This window comes from Bufo bufo, chromosome 1 (assembly GCF_905171765.1).
Source record: "Bufo bufo chromosome 1, aBufBuf1.1, whole genome shotgun sequence".
NCBI lineage: Eukaryota > Metazoa > Chordata > Amphibia > Anura > Bufonidae > Bufo > Bufo bufo.
This window is the reverse complement of record NC_053389.1, coordinates 148,372,736-148,399,242: the sequence shown is the minus strand read 5'-3', so window position 1 is coordinate 148,399,242 and position 26,507 is coordinate 148,372,736. Positions and strand designations below refer to the sequence as shown.

Genomic DNA, 26,507 nt, shown 5'->3' with positions numbered 1-26,507 from the left:
ACTGAGCAGGTAAGTGTGCTTCCCTTCACAGGTTCAGCAGGGAAGGAAGAAGGGGGCTACCCAGAGTGTTTCAAACCTGGACAACGCCTTTAAGATCCTCTCTTGAAATAAAATATACTAGCATTTTCTAGTACTAGTCATAAAGGTGGGGCTGTGACAACTACTGAATTCTTTCCCACTGTCAGAAAATTACCCAGTTATCAAACTGGTGTAAAGTAGAACTGGCTTAGTTGCCCATAGCAACCAATCCAATTCTACCTTTCATTTTTGACAGCTCCTTTGGAAAATGAAAGGTGGAATCTGATTGGTTGCTAGGGGCAACTAAGCCAGTTCTACTTTACACCAGTTTGATAAATTACCCCATTTGAATGGCTGTGCTGTAGGGTTGCCATGCCAACCAACCAAGCCCCGCTGGTGGACCTATCAGATCAGGTTTTTGGCTCAGCATCCAATCCCACAACTAGGTGGGAGGGTTTGTTTCTACGCTGGCTCTTGCGCCCTGTGTTACTCATTACTACTGCATTTGAACTCTGGTAATCTGATTGTGGCTTGATTTCAAGATGAACATCTCCTGATTTGTCTTCTACTGGTATTCTAACTGTGGTTGGTTTCTGGATTAAACCCATGTCTGCTGTTTTGGCACATGTCTCTCCTTGTTTTGACCCTGTTTGTCTACTACTCTTTGCACTCCATCCTGTTATTTTGGTAGGTCTGGTTCAACAGAGCTTGCACCAGTTTTCTGCTAACTTACCCTACAGATGTAACCTGGGCACCTAGCAGCCATGTCCATCCGGCCTTGTGGAGTGCCCTGGTGAAGAACATAGGGGTAGCTTTAGCTTCCTACTAACCAGAGTGGAAACAGTTTTTCAGTTTGCTGGCTGTGGTTTTAGACAGTGAACATACAATTTAGTAAGAAATAGGAATTTTCCATTCTTAAGCAATGAATCTTGGCTTTATGTATAGTATATGGGGACTTCATTTTGCCTAATGTACAACAAAAGAGTTTATTTTACAAGTAGGATTCTGGATAGGGACCTTTAAGTGTTAATTCACTTTAATGATGTGAGATTTCAATAATGTGGTGTTATTATGAAAAAGTTATATTCACCAAAAACAAGGTCAATCTGAGTCTTGATCTGGAACATTAAGAAACAACTGGCATTTCCACATAAAATGCAGCATCTACTGTCCCTACTTTAGGCCTGAAATGTCAGTTTGCAATATATTCAGGGCCGGACTGGCCTACCGGGATACCGGGAAAATTCCCGTTAGGCCGGAAGCCTTGACCAGCGCCCTTACTACTGTGTCACAACTTACACGCTTCTCATTTACAAGATTCAAATCCAACGAATCCCAGGCTTAGTCATCTGTATTGCCGTCCTCAGGACAGCGATACAGATGCCTTGCCTGTGCTGTAGCAGGAGAGGGAGAGATGTGTCTGCTGGGATTCAAACCCACGACCTTCTGTAGCAGAGGCAAAGCACTTACCCACACAGCTATAAGAGCTGAATAGCCACTGATTGAAAAAATATGAGACTTCTACTGTAGACTCTGTTATAGCTGTTATAGCCAGTGTACATCTATACACATGACAGCTGCCCCAACACACCCAGCTCTGCTATATCTCTATATGACAGCTGCCCCAGCAGATTCAGCTCTGCTATATCTCTATATATGATAGCTGCCCCAGCACACCCAGCTCTGCTACATCTATACACATGACAGCTGCCCCTGCACACTCAGCTCTGCTATATCTATATATCTCTAAGTATTACTATACAGTAGATAGATGTATAGAGATATAGCAGAGCTGAGTGTCCTGGGGCAGCTGTCATGTGTATAGATGTTTGGATCACTTTGTTTCTTACACCTTTCACACAATTCTTATGTGTAGGATTCGAGTTTCGAAAAAAATTGGATTCGTCCCACCTCTACTTTAAAGTAAAGTTCTTTGATTATTCTTAGTTCTGATCCAATTGGATGGGATAATGGTCTACTCTAGTGTTTCCCTACCAGGATGCCTCCAGCTGTTGCAAAACTACATTTCCCAACATGCCCTGACAGCCAAACGCTGTCTGGACATGCTGAGATTTGTAGTTTTGCAACAGCTGGAGGCATCCTGGTTGGGAAAAGCGGGTCTACTGTGATAATATGAACAATGGGGGTTCTACAAAAGAGCTATTGTGGGGCAAAGTTCATATTCGTGTTTACACACGTGTTTTAAAATGAATGCTTTCCCCTTTTATAAACAAGTAAATAATGACGCAATGCTGTGGGGCTGGTATGCAACTTTTTCCAGGGCTGGTTTTTATCCCCAGTCCGGCCCTGAATATATTAAGAGTTGGCAACACAAGAAATCATAGGTTCTGATGCCTGAAGGGTCCCTAAGCCCCCTCTGGCACTTGATACGTCATCTGTATTATAAAGTGGGAGCTTTGTTACAGATTTTGCATTTGGGCCAAGAAGCTTCAAGTTAATCCCCTGGGCCATTCCTAAAAGTTGGCCTCAGCCATCGTTAGAGGGAAACTCCAGTTAAAACAATAATTTCTCACGTGATTTCTTCCCTGTAATCCTGGTGTCTCATGTGACTGCTGACGGTTTTTGGATAATAAAATATAATAGATGTCTACAAATCTCCTTAACCCTGTGTATTCTTCTCTTGTCACTGAATCTCCTAGCTGCTTTCAGTAGATGATGTAAGTAAGGTTCTTGGAAACCAACCATCTCTTCCCTCCCTTAAGTTAGCTGTAGTCTCCGAAATGCCTGTGACATGACTGCTGCTGCACAGAGCACAGCCTCCAACTTCTCCTATGCCTCTTCAGCATAAGGTAATATAGTACTTCTAAAAGTACATACCCACAGAAACAGTGCTAAAAAGCCATCAAAGAAATAAATAAAATATATATCTTTATCAGCACATACAGACTATCCCGCCAAAAAGCTAATGGGGGTGGACACCATTAGCATGTTGTGCGATTTTCTATGGGGTGGTAACTCCTTGACATGTTTCATAAGGTTTCTTAAGTAAAGCACTAGGCACTTTACTATGGCATAATTCTAGGGCTCATGTCAGCACAGTGTCATTTTACTGATTTTTGTTTACTAGTGACACCTCTATGCCATCCTGGTCTTTATTATATCTTAAGAAATATGCTAATAAAGATATATGATTTAACCCTTTGAATGCTTTCTAGCTCTGTTTTTATAAGTACTTAATGTTCTGCTATGCACAGTGCTAAGATTAACTGTAGATTTCATAGGTGGTCCAGATCGCACACACATATATTGCTTGTAATGCTTCTGGTAACTGTAGATCTGGCCACATCTCTCTATGTTCTGCCCAAGTAAGGCTTCATGAGACTTGTAACTTTAAGAACTACTGACTGGAGAGAATCGAAATTGCAGACACAAGATGGATTGTTTTCTTTTAAAGGGTTTCTGTCACCCCACAAAACTCTTTTTTTTTTTTTTTGGATAGTTAGATTCCTTATAGGGCGATATAGGAGAATATAATAGTCTTACTTACTTTCATGCGGCCGATTCTTTATAAAACGAAGTTTTATAATATGTAAATGAGGGCTCTACCAGCAAGTAGGGCGTCTACTTGCTGGTAGCCGCAGCAGCAATCCGCCCCCTCGCCGTGTTGATTGACAGGGCCAGCCGGGATCTCCTCCTCCGGCCGGCCCTGTCAGTATTTCAAAAATCGCGCGCCTCTGGTCATTCGGCGCAGGCGCTCTGAGATGAGGAGGCTCGTCTCCCCAGTGCGCCTGCGCCGATGACATCACCGAAAGAGAAGACGTCATCGGCGCAGGCGCACTGAGGGAGTGCTGAGGAGACGAGCCTCCTCATCTCAGAGCGCCTGCGCCGAATGACCAGAGGCGCGCGATTTTTGAAATACTGACAGGGCCGGCCGGAGGAGGAGATCCCGGCTGGCCCTGTCAATCAACACGGCGAGGGGGCGGATTGCTGCTGCGGCTACCAGCAAGTAGACGCCCTACTTGCTGGTAGAGCCCTCATTTACATATTATAAAACTTCGTTTTATAAAGAATCGGCCGCATGAAAGTAAGTAAGAGCATTATATTCTGCTATATCGCACTATGAGGAATCTAACTATCCAAAAAAAAAAAAATGAGTTTTGTGGGGTGACAGAAACCCTTTAAAAAGTCGAGGTTGCATGCACGACATAGGCAAATGTTGATATAATATGGCTGAGGTCAAGGGTAGAAGGAATAGTTTAATGTGTCTGCTGAATCCAGTGTGTTCCCCTTTAGGTGCCAGATATTAATGACCTATACTAATTAAAGGGGTTGGCTACTTTCTGGCTACTGTTGACCTATGTGTTTGTGAGATGATTATATGGCACTTACTAATATAGCCTTTGTAGAAATTCTAAACCATTTTCTATATTTCATAAGGTATGCCCCCTTTTGTGCTGTCCACACAGAGGTTCTGTCCATAAAATGGCCGCTGATGGCAAATCACTTACATGTGATGCCGCCTCCATTCAAACACACTGTACCTGCCATCTGCACTCATTCTGTTGGGAGTTTAGTGCAGGAAGACTCATCACATGGGGGTGATCTGTGTGGTCACATGACCTTCCATCAGCAGCCATTTTATGGACAGAACCTCTGTGTGGACAGCACAAAAGACATTGTAAACAACAGAGCATAGCTTATGAAATATAGAAAATAGTGCAGAATTTCTAAAAATAAATACATAAAATATCAGTAAGTGTCATATAGACATCTTACAAACTCATTGGTCAACAGTAACCAAAAAGTGGCCAACCCCTTTAATCATAGGTCATCAATATCAGGGTGTCCGACAACTGGCATCTTGACCGATCAGCTGCTGTCGGCAGGCACTGGAAATAATACAGTAACTGAAGACAGAGGCCGAGAGCACCATCCGTTGTGTAGGGGCCGTGCCGGGATGCTGCAGCCCGGCCCCCATTCGATTGGACGGGAACCATTGTGGATGGAGTGAGAACCATGCAAGTGATTTTCTTGGATTAAAAAGATTTGCTACTTTTTCCAGAAACAGTATCACCCCTGTCCATGGGTTGTATAAGGTAATAGGGCTCCGCCGCAATACCTACAGCCCATGGACAAGAATGGTGCTCTGTCTTTTTTAATCCGATACAAGGTATTAAAAGCATAGTCTTCAAGGTTTCCCTCTTTTACTGTTAGAATCGGCAGAGCTAGTGCTGGCACATCTACATACTTACAGCCTTTATTGTGGAAGTTACCCATTAATATGCACTCAGCGTGCTGGCAAGAAGGAAAAATTGAAGAGTCCATGAGACGTTGGCACAAATTCTAAGATTATGTATCAATTTATATGCATGTTACATTTTTAATTCACTTTATATTCATTGCTTCCACCAATAATTACATATTGTGCCTAATTTTTTTCCACTTGTCCTTGAACTCTGAAACAAGGTAATAAGAAATAACAGACTGACTGTAACTTTTAAAACTCCTAATACAACCTACCACCAGCGGGTCGGCAGCCCAGGGCCCAATGTAAATGAGGGGCCCATCGCTGTCCCAAACGCCCATGTGCCATTACATAATAATATATTCACATTTTTATATGTACTGTATATGCAGCATTGGCGCCCCGGGTGGAAGAAACAGGGGAAAGGAGAGTGACCGAGAGGGACTCACGTCGCTGCACACCTCCTCCAATCAGGTGACAGCTAAGTTCCTGCCATGCCGTCGCACTTTTTTTCATCTTCAATGGAATATTCATCCCAGTGCCAGCTTACTCTTCACCTTGTGGCGTGCTGACTGCAACGGCAGCCGGAAAGAGAGTGCGGCCAGCGGCCACTGCGATGTCAGGCAAAGCCAAAGCTCCAAACAGAGCGCCTCTTCAGACACTGATAGTGAGATTCAATCTACACTGTCACTACATTACTAGTCTGTGTCAGAGTGAGACAGCCAGACCAGCCCCCAGGTGCATTCAGCTCTGTGTCCCTCATTTGTTGGTGGCCCTGGCAGGCAGTGGAAGTTGGAGCATCACCTGCTGAGCCTGCTGTTCAGTGCCCTCTCTGGGGTCTGAGCCTCAGTCATATGTAGCCTATGGACATTTGAAGAAGATATTACATAATTTTTTCATTCTTCTGATCCATCAGAAGAATAGAAAAATAAATAAAAAAAAGATCCTGTAAAAAAAAAAAAAAAAAAGGATCCTGTGCATCAGTTGCACATTTGGCCTATGTTTGAGCTATTTTCTGATATCAGTTTTTTTAGATGGGGAAAAAAGTCCTGCACAGATGGAAATGGCTGAAACAGAGGCCTAATGTGCATAACTGTTGATCTGTTCTTTTTTCTTTATTTTTCTGTTCTTCTGATGGATCAGAAGAATGGAAAAATAATGGTCGTGTGAACTCTCCCTTAAAGGGGTTCTCCAGGATTTTGATATTGATGGCTGTACTCAGGATAAGTCATCTCAATATGAGATCAGTGGGGATCCGACTCCCAACACCTCACCGATCAGTTGCCCATTGAATAGCGACTGTGCCTGTGCTTGGCATCACAGCTCCATTGACTTAACCCCTTAAGGACCTGGCTCATTATCCCCTTTTTGCAAATCTGACCAGTGTCACTTTATGTTGCGATAACTTTAAAACGCTTTACTTATTCAAGCCATTCTAAGATAGTTTTTTCATTACATATTGTACTTCATGACACTGGTAAAATGGAATCAAAAAAATTCATTTTTATTTATAAAAAAAATACCAAATTTACCAAAAATTTAGAAAAATTTGCAAATTTCCAAGTTTCAATTTCTCTACTTCTATAATACATAGTAATACCTACAAAAATAGTTATTACTTTACATTCCCCATATGTCTACTTCATGTTTGGATCATTATGGGAATGACATTTTATTTTTAGGGGGCGTTACAAGGCTTAGAAGTTTAGAAGCAAATCTTGAAATTTTTCAGAAATTTTCAAAAACCCACTTTTTAGGACCAGTTCAGGTCTGAAGTCACTTTGTGAGGCTTACATAATAGAAACCACCCAAAAATGACCCCATTCTAGAAACTACACCCCTCAAGGTATTTAAAACTGATTTTACAAATGTCGTTAACCCTTTAGGTGTTCCACAAGAGTTATTGGCAAATGTAGATGAAATTTGAGAATTTAAATTTTTGGGCAAATTTTCCATTTTAATCCATTTTTTCCAGTAACAAAGCAAGGGTTAACAGCCAAACAAAACTCAACATTTATTGCCCTGATTCTGTAGTTTGCAGAAACACCCCATATGTGGTCGTAAACTACTGTACGGGCACACGGTAGGGCGTAGAGGGAAAGGAGCGCCGTGTGGTTTTTGGAAGGCAGATTTTGCTGGACTGGTATATTTACACCATGTCCCATTCGAAGCCCCGCTGATGCACCCCTAGAGTAGAAACTCCATAAAAGTGACCCCATTTTGGAAACTACAGAATAAGGTGGCAGTTTTGTTGGGACTATTTTTAGGGTACATATGATTTTTGGTTGCTCTATATTACATTTTAGTGAGGCAAGGTTACCAAAAATAGAAATTATGAAATTTCATCTCCATTTGCCATAAACTGTTGAGGAACACCTAAAATCAGTTTTACCTTGAGGGGTGTAGTTTCTTAGATGGGGTCACTTTTATGGAGTTTCTACTCTAGGCTTCAAATGGAACATGGTGCCAACAAAAGGCCATCAAAATCTGCCTTTCAGAAACCATATGGCGTTTGTTTCCTTCTGCGCCCTGCCGTTTGGTCATACAGCAGTTTGCGACCACATATGGGGTGTTTCTGTAAACTGCAGAATCAGAGTAATAAATATTAAGTTTTGTTTGGCTGTTAACCCTTGCTTTGTTACTGGAAAAAACAGATTAAAATGGAAAATTTGCCAAAAAATTGCTGTTTTGGCACCGTTTTTTTTGGTTTTTTTTACCGTGTTCATCTGAGGGGTTAGGTCATGGGGTATTTTTATAGAGAAGATTCTTACAGACGCAGCGATACCTAATATGTCAACTTTTTTATTTATTTTAGTTTTACAAAATAATAAAAAAAAAGAAAAAAAAGGTTTTTGTTTTAGTGTCTCAAGTCTGAGAACCATAGTTTTTTTTCGATTGTCAGTGGCTAAATGGAATTAAAATTGGGGAACGGGATTATAAATTTAGTACTCCATGGAAGTGTGGTACTCCCTGAAGCAACCGTCAATGCAGAGGCCCGGATTATCGGGGCACGTGTCACACTGAGTGGTAGTGTCCTTCCGTATCCCCCTCCTGTTACACACTCTGCACTTTTTTCTGGACCGCTCCTTATTTCCATTATGGGGAACCGGGCGCCTCCAGTTCCCAAGGTACTCCGGCCTGCTCTTTCCCGGTCAGAAAAGATCAGGGCCTTGAGGACTGCCTCATAGAACTGGAGGAATTTCCCTGTGTTGCCAGCGCTCTGGGAAAGCACAAAAGAGTTGTACAAGGCAACCTGTATCAAGTAGACCGCAACTTTTTTGTACCATGCCCGGGTTTTGCGCATGGCATTATATGGCTTGAGGACTTGAATAGAGATCAACTCCTCCCATATACCGATTGTAGTCAACGATACAATCGGGCTTGAGGACCGTTGCCGCGGTACCTGGCACAGGGACAGGAGTGATGCAGTTACCGTGAATTGTGGACAGTACAAGGACATCCCGCTTGTCCTTATATCTGACCAGAAAAAGTTTTCCACTGGTAAGGGTACAGGTCTCACCCCTGGGGATAGGTACCTGGAGGGGGTGGGTAGGGAGGCCGCATTGATTTTTCCGCACGGTCCCACAAGCGGAAGTGGATCTGACGGCGAGGGACTGGAACAAGGGAATACTAGTATAAAAGTTATCCATGTACAGGTGGTAACCTTTATCTAGCAGTGGGTGCATAAGGTCCCACACAAGTTTTCCGCTAACACCCAGTGTGGGGGGACATTCTGGGGGTTGAATACGGGAATCTTGCCCCTCGTACACACAAAACTTGTAAGTGTACCCTGAGGTACTCTTACAAAGTTTGTACAGCTTCACGCCATACCTCGCCCGCTTAGAGGGAACATACTGGCGGAAAATGAGTCTCCCCTTGAAAGCAATAAGAAACTCATCAACCGGGACCTCCCTTCCAGGTACATAGGCCTCCAAAAATTTGGCCCCAAAGTGATCGATGACCAGCCTGATTTTGTACAGGTGGTCATAGGCAGGATCACCTTGGGGAGGACATGCTGCATAACCCAGTAATGCCTGACACTGGGTTTTTTGACTAGGCCCATGTGCAGCACGAGGCCCCAAAACTTCCTCATCTCGGCTGCACTGACCGGAGTCCAGTCACCGGCCCTAGTCACAAAGGAGCCCGGGTGTTGAGCAATGAACTGTTGGGCGTACAGGTTCGTTGCTCTCCACCATCAGATTCACAAAGTGGTCACTGAAAAAAAAAAAAAAAATAGTCATATTCAGTGAAGCCCACTGTGGGAATCTGGATTCCTGCTTGGCCAACAAAATCAGGAATCACAGGCTCAAAATGCTCTGGGGTACACCAGACAAGTTCACCGGTAGGGGGCTCAGGTGGACTTATCTGGTGGGCCAGAAAACTAGTACGAGCCCCAGAGCTGCTCGTACTAGTGTGGGCCACAGGGTCCCTGGCATGGCGGTCCCCTTGCTCCGCCTGGAGGCGTCTCCGCTGCCTTGGGGGCTCATCATCATCGCTAGAGGATGAGGAGGACGCGGATGACAAGAGGAAAGTGGGGTCATCCTCGTCCTCACTGGGACTCTCGGATTCGGAGGCAAGCAAGGCGTATGCCTCCTGTGGTTTGCTGTGATCGCCGACACGGGGGGGGGTCACAGGACCCCCCTGGGCATTGTACCAAGGTGCCTGCTCAATGATTTGAGCAGGGACCTTGTTCCGATCACCGCATGCCGCGCGGCGGTGATCGGAAATACAAAGGCCTGTGTCCTTAAGTACCAGGACATCAGGGCGTACCTGTACGCCCTGTGTCCGTAACAGGCTAAAGGCTATGTACAACTTTGGGGACAATTTTATAAAAGATTGCATTGTACTCATTTTGAGTTAAAAATCTTTTTTTCAATTGGTCTTTATTAAAATTATGGAACCCTTTTTTCTGTGCATAGCTAAGTGAACTTTCACACTTGCGTTTTGGCTTTCCGTTTGTGAGATCCGTTCAGGGCTCTCACAAGCAGTCCAAAACGGATCAGTGTGCATTCTAATGCATTCTTAATGGAAAAGGATCCGCTCAGAATGCATCAGTTTGCATCAGTTCAGTCTCCATTCCGCTTTGGATATGGTATCACATACCGGCACTACCAATTCCTCAGTTTCTTTGTCATCAAGGATGGAGGCACTGAGGATTCTGGGGTCCTTATCAGACTCTTCATCTTCTGGCATTCCCTCCAGAGGGTCACCCAGGATATTGTTCCCCATTCGTGTAGCCTCTAGGAAAGCCATCTCACAGTAGTAGACAACATCTGCATGCTGGTTGTCTGTCTCCTCATATTTCTTCCCCAGCAGACCGCTGGCTTTCTGGAAGACATTGACTGCAAAGGGAATGTCTTTCATGACCAGGTCCTGGCTACTCACTACCACGAGTATCTTGGATTCAGCTTCCATATCAGCCACATTACCTGGCTCCACAGAACCATCTTCCATCTTCTCTGCCTCGGCCAGCACCACAGCGCCACCATCTAAGCTCTGGCTTAGACTTCTTGGCATCTTTCAGAGGACTCTCCTCTTCAGGTTTCTCATTTTCCTTTGATTGAGCCAACCTGTCATCTCGAGAAGCTCTTGCCTCTAATTCTTTAAGTTTAGTCCTCATTTATTCCACCTACTGCTCGAGGGAACGCTTAAACTTCTCCAGCTCATAGACGTTCTTCCATCTCTGCTCTGGGCTGCCTGTTCAGCCTCTCAAATTCATCTCGCTCCTCAAGTGCTTCTTCAAGGGCTCTAGCCAAGGAGAGGGCCTTGGTCTCCTTTTCCCGAGCATCAGTCTCCGCTCGGTCACATTTTTGTGGCATACCGGGCCGAGGTGTTTTTCTCTTCAGCCAGGAGCTGATCAACCTTCTTCTGTTTCTTCTCCAACTTAGACACAATTTGTCAGTGGTGGTCCAGGTCCACCATCCGATCACGCAACTCTTGATCAAGTTGAGCAATCCATTCCTGACTTCCAAATGTCTTTTCTCCTCCAAGAGAGCAGATTTTCCCGAGAAGCTGTTTGAGACCTCATAAGCCAGCTCATCTCTTTCCTGCTCCGCATGATGTCTGGATCGCTCAGAAGCTGCAAGTTCCTTTTGAAGTTGGAGAATTTCCGCTTCTATTTGTGCCTCTAGATCCTTTAGTTCATTCATCTCTTTCTGAGTCTCCTCCTTTGATCTTCTGGAGCTTTCTCCAGTTGCTCTGCGAGAACAGCTAGTCCCTTCTCTAGTGTATCTAGGGACCGTGTGGAGCCTGCGAAAACATTTTCAAGTTTGCAGCCTACTGACCTGCCAAACCCAGCTGGTAGTGAGTCTCTGCCAGCAGTCGTCCATGCTCTTCTAAACGCTCTTTTTGGTTGGTCAGACCTGCCAGGAAGTCTTCCACTGCTTGGGTATAATCCTCTGACCCTATGCTGACGTCTCCCCACTTATCTCTCGTCACGTCAGGTATAACTGTTGTCTGGTCGCTGCTAGCAACTACCTTAATTTCGCAAGACCATGACATGGTAACTTCCCTTTCTGAGTTGCTATTGGTCACAGCACATACGTCATATATACCGCTCGGGTCATTACTAATCCTGACCTCTAGGGGCACCGATGAGCCAAACCCCCCATTGGACATTTCCTTATCAACCATAGAACACTGGAGAGACTGCACATTCTCCTCTGGTACGTGTGGTACATACTCTAGACCTGACACATTTCCTAGCACATTTTCCACAGTGAGTTCCCTCAGCTGGGAACTTTCAAAATCAATCAGCATTTCTATACCATACACATTTTTACCAACAGGGGGAGCTTCTTTCCCAGTCACAGCCTGCAAAGAAAATGTGTTGACATCCTCAGACATTTCACAGGAATCGACATTACTTATATGCAATTCTTCAGACCTCCTAAACAAGTCATAAAGTTCTTCTTGAAAAATACCAGATGCAGAAAATAAACCTTCATCATCACTGCATATTTTACATAACTTCACACCTTCATCAGGAAATGCATTTAACTTGACATCTTCCCTTAAAGGGACAGGTATAACTTCTGCAGGAGTTGCATCACTGACTGCAGAAGTGTCTCCATTTCCTGACAACTCCCAAAGCGAGGGGAAAGCACCGCCCAATTTCATATCCTGCATGAACGTATCGGCAACCCTCAGCTCATAATTCCCAGTTCGCACTGGTGTCTCACACTCACTGAGAGCCACCGGAATAGTGCTTCCTATCCGCACAATTGTCCCGCACATCGTCCCCAGTTACACAATCAATAATACGAACAGTCTTACCCATAATCACGGGTTCGTCAGGCTCAAGAGGTGAGGGGTCTCCAGTAACATCCCCACCGAGGTCATCATCCTTCCCCTGTATAATAGGTACCTCCCACCTTTGATTCGTGGTCGTATGACTCTTGACCATAGGACAATAAGGTGCACACTTTCCGAACTGATAGCATCTCCAGCAGCACTCTCTCTGATGCGGGACAGCTGCATGCTGTCGTGGTGGGTTGCTCCCAGCAACGGCCTTATGGCACCACCGGACATCATCTCTAAGAATCTATATACACTTGCAGGGAACACTCGAACTCCTGAGAGCCGAACTGCTCTCCCTCTCTTTTTCATCCTGACGGTTGCCCTTGACAACGGCATATATTTGCTTTTTCTTCGATACTCCCAGCACACCACTGGCCTCTTGAAATTTTGCAAAGTGTCCATATAGCGTTGAGGATCCTCTCTTCAGGGGCAACTGCATCCTCTCTTCAGGGGCTCTAAAGCCTCTCGCTCTGCATCGAATTTCGCCAACTCACTTTAGGAGTAACCTATCGCTGTGGCCATTTCTTCTCCCTGCTGTATGCCCCGCAACCACCAGGCGTGTTCCTCCATGAGACCCATGGCAGCAGGAAAAATTTTCAGCAAAAAGTCCACTTTGCTGGGCTACTGGCCCTTTAATTCACCACACACTTTTACTTGCAAACACAGTAGAAATGTCCAGCATAACCCGAGCAGCACTTGCTCCACCAGACAAACAGGCTTATGGCCCTATGGTTACCACCGGGCCCTGTACAGAGAGATGCTATATCAGGCTGTCAGGGCATGCCGGGAGTTAACACAACCCTCCCCCACATGCACAAATTTTTTAGACTCTAGAAAAGTAAAAAGTACAATAATAAAAATCCTCTCAGTGCATCTGTCCAAATGACGAAGAGGGTTTTAGGGTTTGTCAAAGACTCCCCTGATTGCATTCACTATACAATTATTTTTACTGTAGAGGCGAGAAATAACCAGAGAACTGTAGAGAACTAGTCGGCATATGATGGTAGTTTTTGTTTTCCTTCTGTTGCTGAACTGGGAATAAAGTAAAAGTGTCTTCTATAACATATCATTCCCTATTTGTCACTTTATCATGTTACCTGAGCAGCTGCCTATAAATGTAATCTGGAGGAATTCTATAATTCCATGTAATGCTGACACCCGCCCGTTCAGTAAAAAGAATAGTCACTGCGCGACATCAGAGCCGCACACAGAGTCCCTATAGTCCCAACCCCCATACTATGGATTATCCCATATCATATTATGGAAGTGTTCTCACATAAAAACATTGCTGTACAGAACAGTAACATGGTCATGTGCATCTACCATTAGATTATATTCCAATTGCGCAATTGCACGTGACCTTTTATAGCTTCTTTTTGGACACAATTTTCCTTTCTCTAATCTAAATAAATTCAAAGTTAATATATCTATGTATTTATATCTATATAGAGATTGTTGCTCCAGTTTGGTTCCAAAAAGTATCCCCTATATACCGTAGATATAGATCTAAACAAAAAATATGTGTAACGGGCAGTGGGTGTGGACCCACCAGGACAATTAACAGGTTTGACTTTAGGTTAGACCTACAGTAAGGGCATTATTCTTTAAAAACCTGGTTTTCAGACTTTAACCACTATACATGGATCTGACCCTTCCTGCAGTGGAGCCGTCAGGCTGCTACCTCTTAGACTAGTTCCGGTGTAGTTGGCAGCTGACCCATGTGGTCAGAGACACCGATGCAAAGCACCAAAGGAACAGGCAATATTCATAGTCAAGAAAAAGGCTGAGGTCAGGGTTGGCAGAGTTCATGCATATATGTAAAACAAGTCCAAGGTTAGTGTAGGCAGCTGAGAGTCAATGCAGTATAAAAGAGTCCAAGGGGCTGTACTTATTGCCAAAGGAGCCTAGCTGCACCCAATAGAGTAGAGCCCCACTCCTACCCTCCTCTTCTTCTCTCCACCTCCTACCCTCCTCAACGTCATCATGCCTCACACATGTGTACATCTCCTTGTCTCCCCTGTGGCCAGTGACTTCATCCACTGAACTGCACATGCACTGGAAGGATTTGAAGTTCAGTGGATGAAGCTGCTGGCTACAGAAGGGCCCGTAAGGCGCAGGCGCAGACAAAAAGGAGATGTGTGCTTGCACAAGGCATGATGATGTTGAGGAGGGTTGGAAGTGGAGAGAAGTAGAGGAGGGTAGGAGAGGGGTTCCGTTCTAATGGGCATAGCTGCGCCCCATGAGCTCTGTTATCCTCATTTTCATATCTATAAAAAACTTTTTTTCTGGGCCAAAAGTAGAGGAATCATAAAAAGGTATATTTGAAAATGACATTAAGAGAGCTATGGTGTGATGCAAACAGTTAAAAATGGTCTGCTGTGGTGACAGACTCCATTTAATGAGGTTTTTCAGGACTTAGATAATGATGACCTATCCTCAGAATAAATGATTAATATCAGACTGGTGGGGTTCCAACACCTGGCACTCCCACCAATCAGCTGAATCAGGCAGGTGTTGGGCGTGTGGTTAGGATTAATAGCATCCTCAGTGCTGAGAAATACAGGCAGATAAGACCTGTTTCACATCTACGTTATTCAGATCCAGAAGTCTATTCCCGGGCACTGATGGAATTCCATCCGGCCCAATTCACTATAATGGGGACCAGTGGAGATCTGGCTGATGGAGATCCGGTTTTTCGTCCGGCCGATTCTCGGCATGTTTGCCGGGTTGCGGCCGGATCTCTGCCAGTCCCCATTTTAGTGCAGGGCTTGACAAATTTCCTTGCAATCTAGGAGCCAGCTAAAAAAGTTAGGAGCCAGGCGGAGCCGCGTCATAAAATCTATATTGCGATATAATTTTAAGCATGTGTGATAGGCGATATATATCGCGATATATTGTTTTCTATATTTGGGGGGGGTTTAAACTTTTTTTTTTTTTTTACTTTTTATTTAATAACTATTAGCCTCCTTAAGGGCTATAACCCTTGTCATATTCACCCTAATAGAGCTCTATTAGGGTGAATAGGACTTTACACTCTCCCTGCTGCCCTGTGCATAGTACACACAGCAGGGAGCTGACCATGGCAGCCAGCCTATCATGTTCCCCTCCAGCCTCTGATCAGCCCCTCCAGCCTCTGATCAGCCCCCCCCTCTGATCAGCCCCCCCCTCTGATCAGCCCCCCCCTCTGATCAGCCCCTCCAGCCTCTGATCAGCCCCCCCCCCCCCCTTCTGATCAGCCCCTCCAGCCTCTCCCTCTTATCAGCCCCCTCTGGTAACAAACCCACCCCCCCTCCCTCCCCAGTATTAATCATTGGTGGCAGTGGCCACAGGGTCCCCCTCCTCCTCCCCCCCCCATAATTGGTGGCAGTGGGCAGTTCCGATTGGAGTCCCAGCAGTGTAATGCTGGGGCTCCGATCGGTTACCATGGCAGCCAGGAGTCACGCTACTGAAGTCCTGGCTGCGATGGTATGTTAGTGAGCAGCATTATACTCACGTGCGCCATGATCGCCGGGAGCTCCTTCTTCTCATAGGTTTGTGCGGCGCATTGCTAATGCTATAAGCATTAGCAATGAGCCGCACAGACAGAAGAAGGAGCGCCCGGCGGCCACGGCGCACGTGAGTATAATGCTGCTCACTAACATACCATCGCAGCCAGGACTTCAGTAGCGTGACTCCTGGCTGCCATGGTAACCGATCAGAGCCCCAGCATTACACTGCTGGGACTCCGATGGGAACTGCCCACTGCCACCAATGCAGACAAACATTCCCGGCACCCGACCTCTGACAGGACGCTGTGATCCGCGCAATTAACCCCTCAACTGAGGGGTTAATCGCGCGGATCACAGCGTGCAGTCATAGGGGCCGGGATATGGCCGGCACATTGGTATTCAGGCATTCATTGGTTGCCACAGTCCCTCCCCTCCTCCTCCTACTCTGTTCTCATTGGTGGTCAGCGGCAGCCGCGCACAGCGGGGAGGGAGGGACTCCGTCTCCTCTCCTTCTCCACTGTGCCGGCTCAGGAAACCATGGTGCGCGCCGAGAGCGCATCGTTGAAAACGGGCTGACAAATACCCAAGCGCCAGGACCAAATTCCTGGTCGCCATGGCGACCTGGCGCCTGGGATTTGTCAAGCCCTGTTTTAGTGAATGGGGCCGGTGAGTGCCAGATCCAGACATCTTCGGCAGGCTGCTCCCTGGAGGAATAGCCTGACAAAGATTCCTAATGCTAGTGTGAACTAATTATCCATCATGCAATACCATCAGGGAGGTGTATGACTTCCTCCAAATGTATTTTGCAGTAGGAGAACGATCCCAAACATACAGCCAATGCCTTTAAGAACAATCTGCAGCATAAAGAACAACAAGGAGTTCTGGAAGTGAAGATATGGCCACCACAGAGCCCCGATCTCAACATCATTCAGTCTGTTTGGGATTACATGAAGAGACAGAAGGATTTGAGCACGGCTACCTCCACAAGATCTGTTTTTCCTTCAAACAACCTCCCTGCCAAGTTCCTTCAAAAACGGTGTGCAAGTGTACCTAGAAGAATTCATGGTGTTTTGAAGGCAAAGAGCGTTCACACCAAATATTGATTGGATTTAGATTTCTCTTTTGTTTATTCACTTTGCATTTTGTTAATTGATAAAAAAAAAAAACTATCTATTACCACTTCTATTTTTGTTTTTACTTTGCAGCATTTTTTCCACAACTGGCTGAAACTAAGACCATAAGACATAGAAGACTTGTGCTTGGGGGTGTTAGAACTACTGACACTTGAGGAACTAGAAAAACTGAACACCTAAATTTGGATGCAGAACAATGGCACTATGATACAGAGCCTCTGAGAAAGATGGCATGATGCCACTTGATAACACAATCAACACTGAACAACGCCATGAATATGCTGAAGATGATGGATCTTATCATAGTCATTTCTGAGTCTGCCTTATTTCCCTACACACAAACGTGATGCTGTTTCTAAAAATTTCTAAAAAAAAATAAAAATAAAAAACCCCTGCAAATTACAGAATCCATTTCTCTGTCATCATTGATTCCCAAAGCAGAAAACTGAATGTAAATAGCTTGTATGACCCCAGCACAGATTCATTTACATTAGAAAAGCTATAACGAGCGAAGTGATGCAGATTCCAACCTTGAAAGTAGATATTGCAGCATCCGTCCTGGCGACCTTGTACAATCAGTCCTCATGGTACTCGCCTCGTACATAAGTAAATATCACTGTGAAAGCATTCCCCGATCCTCACTCTATTATCAGCATGACAATAAGTCGTGTACGACCTGTCAATCATCAGGAGCAGCCACTGGCATCAAAGTTTTGCTACCCATATAAATCGACGTTCATGCTGTGCAGAATAGATTAACCATTAAATGCCTGCACAAAAGAGATCTCAGCCTCCACCATGTGCTTTCAAGGTCTTTTAGATCTGCTGTTACACAGAAACCTGTAACAAGAGGCTATTGACGGATCTGTATTTCTCAATTATGTGTCTTGCTACTGCTTTGAGAGCATAACGGTGCCCTTCTGTGTACGGGCTGAAGTTCTAAGTAAATTATCAGACAGTTACTTTGGATATGCGGTCAGATCTGACAACTATACAAAGCCATGACACCCTTCCCTCCACCGCCTTCTAAAGGCCAAAAGCCACTGTCACTCTCCTGGTAGTTGCTATGCTGACTTATGTTGTCATGGCTTTCAAAGTACTACCTCTCAATTTCCTCAGCTCCCCCTAGTGGCAGCTGCAAGAAGCCAAAATGTTATAATTTAACTACATCTACTACTACTACTGATAAAGTGGAGCTCCAACCACTATGATGTTAGAAATGAATTGTCACAGACTTTTTGGACACTTTTAAGTGAAACAAATAGTGTTAAAAGAGTTTTCCTCTCGCCAGGTCATGAGTATCTGATCGGTGGGGGTCGGACACCCGGGACCCCCACTGAACAGCTGTGAGCTCCCCGGCCTTCTTGCAGCTCAACAAGCACAGTGTCATATATTGTATAGCGGCCGTGCTTGGCATCGAGCTCAGCCCCATTCACTTCTTTGTGGCTGAGCTGTGGCTGGGCCACCTGAGCGATGAACGTGTCACTGGGGAAAGCTGAAAGAAGGCTGCAGTGCTCACAGGAACTCCAGTGCATTCTGAAACGTCTGATCAGCAGAGGTCCCGGGTGTCGGACCCCCACCGTTCAGATACTGATGACCTATCCTAAGGATAGGTCATTGGTATTAAAGTCTCGGAAAATCCCTTTAATGGTTTCAAGACATTCACTGCATAACAAAATATATAATGCTCAAAATGGTGAATCAATTTTCAAACTCTATTTTAAAGGGGTTGTACGTTTTTGTTATATTGATGACCTATCCTCAGGATAGGTCATCAGTAACAGATCGGAGGAGGCCTGATTCCCTACTGCTCAGCCGTTTGAAGAGAATGCAGTGCTTGTACGAGCTCTGTGCTCACTTCACTGTTTACCTGCTCGCTGTCGACATTGCATTGGTGAGCAGGTGTAATTACATCTGCTCCGTCCCCATTTACTTCAATGGGACGGCTTTGTCCTATTCACGTGAACAGGAAGGATCTGTCCCATTGAAGTGAATGGGACGGTGGACTTGTAAATACAAATGCTCACCATCGTCATTGCATAAACATAGAAACGTAGAAGACTGACGTCAGAATGAGACAACCTGGTCCATCTAGTCTGCCTTTACATGACTTCTTTTTATCTGAAGATAGACGTGTGTTTATCCCAGGCATAGTTAAATCCTCTTACTGCAGATTCTAAGCTTCAACCACTGTTTCAGTAAAATAATATTTCCTGACATTGCTCCTGATCTTACCCCCAGCTATTTTCAGATTGTGCCCCCTTTTCTTGTGTTTAGCTTCTTATTGACAACACTTCCCTCCTGAACCTTATTTACGCCTTTAACATATATAAAGGTTTCGATCATGTCCCCTCTTTCCCTTCTTTCCTCAAGGCTATACAGACGAAGCTCTTTAAAGGGAACCTGTCACAGGGATTTTGTGTATAGAGCTGAGGACATGGGTTGCTAGATGGCCGCTAGCACATCCGCAATATCCAGTCCCCATAGCTCTGTGTGCTTTTATTGTGTAAAAAAAACGATTTGATACATATGCAAATTAACCTGAGATGAGTCCTGTCCCTGACTCATCTCACGTACAGGACTCATCTCAGGTTAATTTGCATATCTATCAAATCGGTTTTTTTACACAATAAAAGCACACAGAGCTATGGGGACTGGATATTGCGGAGGATGTGCTAGCGGCCATCTAGCAACCCATGTCCTCAGCTCTATACACAAAATCCCGGTGACAGGTTCCCTTTAAGTCTATCCTGTTTTTTTATGCCCTCCACCATTTTTGTAGCCCGTCTCTGCACAGATGTGGTCTCACTAGCGCTTCCTACTATTTATACCTCTAGCGATACAGCCAGAGCTGCCGATACCATACTCAGACTGAGTGAGGAGAAGGCAGAGCTCGTACGAGCGCTGTGTTCTCTACAAACAGCTGATCATCGGGGGTGCCAGCAGTTAGCCCCCCGCCGACCTGATATTGATGACCTATCCTGAGGAAAGGTCATCAATATAACAAAAGAGGACCTGTCACCTCTCCTGACATGCCTGTTTTAGTAACTACTTGCATTCCCCATGTAATAACCATCCTGGAGCATCCAGTCTTATGACTCTATGTTGTGCCATTCCTTTATTACCCTTGCTAGAAGTTATGAATGAATTGCTAGTGGTTTAAAGTGAAGATCCAGATGGGTATCACCAGTTCAAGGTGTGTCCCTGTACAGTCTGACACTGGCAGGACTGATTGGACAGTGTCAGTCGGTGCAGGGACACATCCCCAAGTGGTAATGTCCACCTGGGCCTTCATTGTAGACCTCTGGCAATTAATTCATAACTTCTAGCAGGAGTAATAGAGGAGTGATATGACACAGAGCCATAAGAATAGATGCTCCCGAATTGTTATTACATGGAAAATGCAACTTGCTCCTATTTTAGGTCATGTGGCAAATGTGCAAATTTAACATTTTGTTACCCTATAGGCCTAAAAAAAAAAATCTGTTTCATCTGTAGAGGTGGCTAAATTGTGAGATGGGGGCGGGCGTGCCTCTGGGCACAGGTACCAGCAAAGCCCACAGTTTCACCATATTAGATACAAAAAGTTATAGCTGATGAGCCAGCAGACTCCAATGGTAAATGAACGCTGGTTGTGAGGGCAGAGACTGTCCAGGCAATGAAGGAGTTAAACACGATTGTTCTTCCTATAAGTGCACCTATGGATGCATCTGCATAGAATTACAGTCTTCTCCGTTATGTGCAGGAGGATGCAGACGGCACAATGAAGCTGGTTTTAAAGGACAAAGGCTTTCATTGCAGTCACCAGGGAGCTGGACAAAGAGTCTGGGCACTTGTATGGCAGGGGATCGGGCATGCCAGGCTGGCTCTGGGAACTTGGTGCTAATTGCAAAGGCTAAAATGTGATTATGAGGGTAATGAGGGAGGGGTAGTCAGAAAATAGACTGGCAGAGCATTAATATGCATGTCACTATGTATAAAAGACTCCAGCTCTGCATCGTCTCCAAGCAAACGAATACACTCTATGGCGGTGTAATAATGAGGTCAAACACTGGATTACACAGGGGAAGTGGGCAGCATGCCCTGACAGGACGGGTCAAAGAGCTCATTCTTACAGGGAGTTTGGGGTGATAGAGGCAGATGGGCGCAGCTAATGGGAGAGATGGATATGAAAAAGGCATTTTATGGCATGTAACTAGATGTCAGTACAATTTGTGATAAACCCATTTTACACAGGCAGCGGATCCACTGCCAGGAAAATACCAGGGCACTGCCAGAGTGGAGTTTCCTACAGTGAGTTACACAGAATGATGACACTGTTCGGATGAGCGTAGATCTGAATACCAGGTGCAGATCGAAACAAATATTATATTCCGAGACATTAAATCCAGTGACGTTAAATCCAAAGACATACTGAGACGTAATCTGGCACATTATGCCCTGAGACATTATATCACAAGACATTATACCCTGAGACATTATATCACAAGACATTATACCCTGAGACATTATACCCTGTGTAAGAAGGTACAAGGAATCATTGTGGATGACAGGTACGTGTCACCGAGGTTCCTGGCCTCGGTGGAGTAAGAGACGGTTTTTATGTGTCGGCAGCAGTTGCTGTTTGACACCTTAATAGTTAGTATGGCTGCATAGCTGATCCGGGACGGCTCTTACTTGGAGTAGTCAAAGTGTTGGGTGGGTGACTACTCCCCATGTTCCAGGCCGGGTTTGGCCAGGCATAAAAACCAGCCAGCACTGCCATGTGAGGGGGATTACCTCAGTCTAAGGCTCCGTTCAGACGTCCGTAGTGCATTGCGGATCCGCAATACACCCGGCCGGCACCTCCATAGAAATGCCTATTCTTGTCCGCAAGTGCGGACAAGAATGGGACATGCTCTATTTTCTTGCAGTGCTGCGGACCGGAAGATCGGGTCTCCGCCCTGGAAATGAGAGCACATAGTGTCCCCATAGAGAATGAATGGGTCCGCACCCGTTCCGCACAATTGCTGAACGCATGCGGACCACACTTGCGGACGTCTGAATGGAGCCTAACAGTGGAGCTGTGTGTGTTGGGATCTGAGGCTTGTGCCGTGCTGGAGGGCTGAGACCCGTCTGTAAGGGAAACAGGCCCCTAAAAGCCTGCTATGGACTGCTGGAGGCAGAACTGCCAGCAAGGTGTGTGAACTAACACCAAGACTGCAAAGTGACGTTCAGTTTTTGCTTTATGTGTGAATAAACATGGAAGTTTGATTTAAGAATCTGTAATTTGCCTCTGTACTGTGTCCGCACACTCTGTCTACCAGAGCGAATCCCTACGCCTTAGACATTATATCACAAGATATTATATCCTAAGACATTATACTCTGAGACATTCTACAGCTATATTACATTGAGACCTATTGTGATATATCCTGAGACATTATATCCTGAGGTATTACACTTAGACATTTTATCCAGAGATGTAATATTGAGACAGACATCCTGGGGCTTTATTCTAATTGTATAATACTCATGGATTCGACTATTCCACTATAAGTATGATGAGCTCTTTATTACTGACCAGGGGTATATGGCTACATGCTATCTATTGGGTTGCAGAACATCTCAGCTCTGGATCTGCCCCTCTATGATACAGTTAGACCCCCCGCCCCATGTGCCATCCATGTGGCTCTGTAGACAATGGAGACTGCACTGCCACAGCTCAAACTTCCAGTGTGCAGCATTACTATCATTATTATCCCGGGTGCTGCCCGGCTCATATACAGAGAGACATTCAATGACAGACATATCACTGCCTCCATCCTCCGCATAGCCACATGAATACAGTATGTACATGTGTGGGTACATTATGTACCTACCTGCATGTAAGTATGAGGTAAATGGGGGACTATCTGAATAGGCTCATCTTCATGTACAATAAATACATAGGAATTATAGGGGGTAAGAATACATCTACTGTATCTGTCTGTACACATTGCACTTATAGTTATTCCCTATACATCCCATCAGCATGAATACTACACCGTCCATACCTACACACATAGTAATCCCCTGTACACACACATAAACAGACTTAGTTATCCCCTATCCTACTACACATACCACTACACCGTCCATACCTACACACTCATATATAAACCTATACAAATAATTATCCAGCTGTATAGCCTCATTTATAGATATACACAATTATGTCAATGCCTTAATACATCATATATACACGTACATACATCTATAAAATGATCCCCTATACCCTCAGACATACACACATCATAATTATCTGCCCTCATACATTACACTTATTCAAATAATTATGTCTTTTACACATACTTCATACCCCCAGACATACACTTCTGCCTGTACATCTTCATGCGTACAGACACTTGTACCTCTGTACCCTCATGCATACACTCATACATACTTATACCTTCATACATACATCTACAAATATAATTATCCCCTAGACTCTCATATATACATTTACACAAAAATCATCTATACCCTCAAGCATTCCCTTATACATATATTTATCCTTTATACCCTCATACATACATGTATACATACCTCTATAAACTCTATACCCTCATGAATATACATACATTATTATACTTACAGCTAACCTCTACACCCTCATACATACTCACAGCCCATATACTCCCCCTACTCACACATGTGATTGCCCCTATACCCTAATACATACATACACACACTTATACATATAATATTCTCTATACCCTCATTATACATTCTTCTACTTACAGCTAGCCTCTTCACCCTCATACATACTCACAGCCCATATACCCTCATACTTACACGTGTCATTGCCCCTATACCCTAATATATATATATATATACACTTATAGATAAAATATCCTTTATATTCTCATACATACACTTACACATATAATATCCATTATACCTTGATACATACACTTATACATATAATATCCTCTATATCCTCATACATACACATACATATAATATCCTCTATATCCTCATACATACACTCACACATATAATATCCTCTATACCTTCATACATACACTAATATATATAATATGCTCTATACCTTCATACATACACTTACACATATAATATCTTCTATATCCTCATACATACACCAATATATATAATATGCTCTATACCTTCATAAATACACTTACACATATAATATCCTCATACATATACTTATACATATAATATCCTTATGCATACACTTATACATATAATATATATATATATATATATATATATATATATATATATATATATATATATATATAATGATCCTGTATAACCTCATACATTCTTCTACTTACAGCTAGCCTCTACACCCTCATACATACTCACAGCCCATATACCCTCCTACTATATATATATGCCCCGGAGGTTAGCCACCACTGCCTAGTACACACACATGCACACACATACACACACATGCACACACTTGCACACACATACACGCACATGCACACACAGGCACACACTTGCACACACACGCACACACTTGCACACACACGCACACACTTGCACACACACGCACACACTTGCACACACTTGCACACACATGCACACACATGCACACACATACACACACATACACACACATGCACACACATGCACACACTTGCACACACATGCACACACATGCACACACATACACACACATGCACACACTTGCACACACACGCACACACTTGCACACACACGCACACACTTGCACACACACGCACACACTTGCACACACATGCACACACTTGCACACACTTGCACACACTTGCACACACATGCACACACTTGCACACACATGCACGCACATGCACGCACATGCACACACATGCACGCACATGCACACACATGCACACACTTGCACACACACGCACACACTTGCACACACATGCACACACATGCACGCACATGCACACACTTGCACACACATGCACACACATGCACACACATACACACACATGCACACACATGCACACACATGCACACACATGCACACACTTGCACACACATGCACACACATGCACACACATGCACACACTTGCACACACATGCACACATATGCACACACATACACACTTGCACCTATAGCTCCCCCCTTTGTCCTCACACATGCACTTATAGTTGCGCTAACTTCCACACATTATCATTCGCTGTCAGCAATGCTGATGACTGGAGACAGCCACCCTATAACAGTGCCCCCGCCCTTACCTTGAGCAGGGTGCTGTGTGGGTGCTGCTGTGGGCTCGTCCCTGCTGGACCTGGTGATAGAGTAGAGCGCCAGCTCCCCGCCTGTGCTGCTCCCGCCTGTGCACTGCTCTCCGGCTGCTATAGGCTTTTATGTGGCGCTCTCCTTTGTTTTGATCTGGGCTCCTACCACTCAGCTGCACGACAGAGGGGGCGAGGCATCCTTCATCCTGGCACCAGTGCCCTCCACAGGGGCAGCCGCCGCGGCCGGGGGGAGCTGTCCGTGGTGCTGAGCAGCCTGCGCCCGGGGGAGCGGCACACTGGGCTCAGGGCGCCGGATCCTGCAGGAGCCAACACCTCCCTGCGCTGCCCGCGCTTGGTACAAGCCCTCGTATATATTCTGCTGGAGAAGAGAGCTGGCACTCACTCCTCAGCTGGCAGGAGAATTGCAGGGCAGCAGGCAGGGGGTCTTACATCACATGAGTCCCCATACCCTGTGTGGGCACAGAGCCCGGGCTGGAGGGGGGGAACGACTGACAGCAATCCGCCAATAAATACAGATGTAGCAGAGCTGAGTCGCTCAGTCCTCTATGTACACACAAAACAATCCCCAGGACATGTGCCAGGCTCTGCTACATCTGTACACAGCTGTCCTACATTCCTGGGTGGCAAAGTAGCTCTCAGGTATGGGCAAGCTGAGTGACAGCTCTCAGAGGGGAGACTAAAGGAGGCCATATTGATTTCCACCCAACTTTCTCAGGAATGAAACTCAAAAACAGATTTATTTTTAAAGAAAAAGCTAAAGATTTATAGGATATCTAAGTAAATATTATTTGTAGCTGTTCTTCAGATCTAATTCAAAGATGCCTTATGACCTCTTTTACAGTCCAGCTTTCCACTTATCCTAAATTACACATACTGTTTGCTACCTGTGTGTCAGTCTTCACTGCACATTTAGCATTGTATGCATAAATCTGGACGATCGATTTGAACCAAGCAATAGGACCTCTAGCGCCTGGCATTCTGTGAGACAGAACAATGTTATCAATTGGAGACCTCAGGATGGTCCAATTATGGGGCATAAGCCTGGCTGGGATATCCCCCCTACCCAAGAAGTACAGTGTAATAGACCATGCAGCACTGATAAAACCTGTGCAGATCTTCCAA

The 26,507-nt window shown here is 44.9% G+C and overlaps 1 protein-coding gene across 1 annotated transcript in view; it reads right to left on the bottom strand.

The window, feature by feature from the left end:
* DISP3 (dispatched RND transporter family member 3) overlaps positions 1-25,642 on the bottom strand; it is a 144,479-nt gene extending 118,837 nt beyond the window's left edge. Inside the window, exon 1 of the mRNA XM_040430370.1 lies at positions 25,365-25,642. The gene's annotated coding sequence lies outside the window, so the exon portion shown is untranslated. The remainder of the gene's footprint in view (positions 1-25,364) is intronic.
* Positions 25,643-26,507: the final 865 nt, after the last annotated feature.